General features: G+C 53.3%; 1 pseudogene; it reads right to left on the bottom strand.

Moving 5' to 3' along the window:
* Nucleotides 1–5: 5 nt before the first annotated feature.
* LOC111651059 (kinesin-like protein klp-3 pseudogene) lies at nt 6–442 on the bottom strand (annotated as a pseudogene).
* Between the last annotated feature and the right edge of the window lie 382 nt (nt 443–824).

Here is an 824-nt window from a genome sequence, read left to right as displayed (position 1 = left end):
TGACCCTCGGCTTCGGTCTTGGAGATCCGCTCAGATCCGGCGAGGTCGCACAACGTGAGCGTCCCGCGAGACGTCAGTCCCGACACCTCGTCTGAACCCTCCACCTCCAGCGCCACCACCAGGTGAGACCGAGAACTGAGGAGGAGGAGGAGGAACCACAGGTGTGAATGTGTTAAATAAAGAGAGGAGTGACTCGTGTGTGAGCAGCGACACTAAATGCTCAGAATCTAAGAAACCTCTGTATGTTCATCTTGGTCGAGGCGATCTTCCTGTTCTTCTCGCCCGTCTCCATGACGTTGAGGATGTCAGCCTCGGTCTGGACCTGGATCCGGGTCAGTCCTGGGACCGCCACCGACTTCCCCTGGACTCGGATGTCCAGAGCAGCGGCGCCGGGGCTTTTGGTCAGAAGGTCGTTCAGAGTGTCGTTATAAATCTCCAACATGGAAATCTGAAAAGAGTGGAAGTCAGCTGTGAATCAGATGTGAATCAGGTGTGAGTCAGCTGTGAGTCAGCTGTGAATCAGGTGTGAGTCAGCTGTGAGTCAGATGTGAATCAGCTGTGAATCAGCTGTGAGTCAGGTGTGAGTCAGGTGTGAATCAGCTGTGAGTCAGCTGTGAATCAGGTGTGAGTCAGCTGTGAGTCAGATGTGAATCAGCTGTGAATCAGGTGTGAGTCAGCTGTGAGTCAGCTGTGAGTCAGCTGTGAATCAGGTGTGAGTCAGCTGTGAGTCAGATGTGAATCAGCTGTGAATCAGCTGTGAGTCAGGTGTGAGTCAGGTGTGAATCAGCTGTGAGTCAGGTGTGAGTCAGGTGTGAATCAGCTGT

The sequence above is a fragment of the Seriola lalandi genome, unplaced genomic scaffold (assembly GCF_002814215.2).
Source record: "Seriola lalandi dorsalis isolate HSWRI2012SDOR001 ecotype SW California unplaced genomic scaffold, Sedor1 jcf7180002053282, whole genome shotgun sequence".
Taxonomy (NCBI): Eukaryota; Metazoa; Chordata; class Actinopteri; order Carangiformes; family Carangidae; genus Seriola; species Seriola lalandi.
This window is presented reverse-complemented; position numbering and strand designations above follow the sequence as displayed.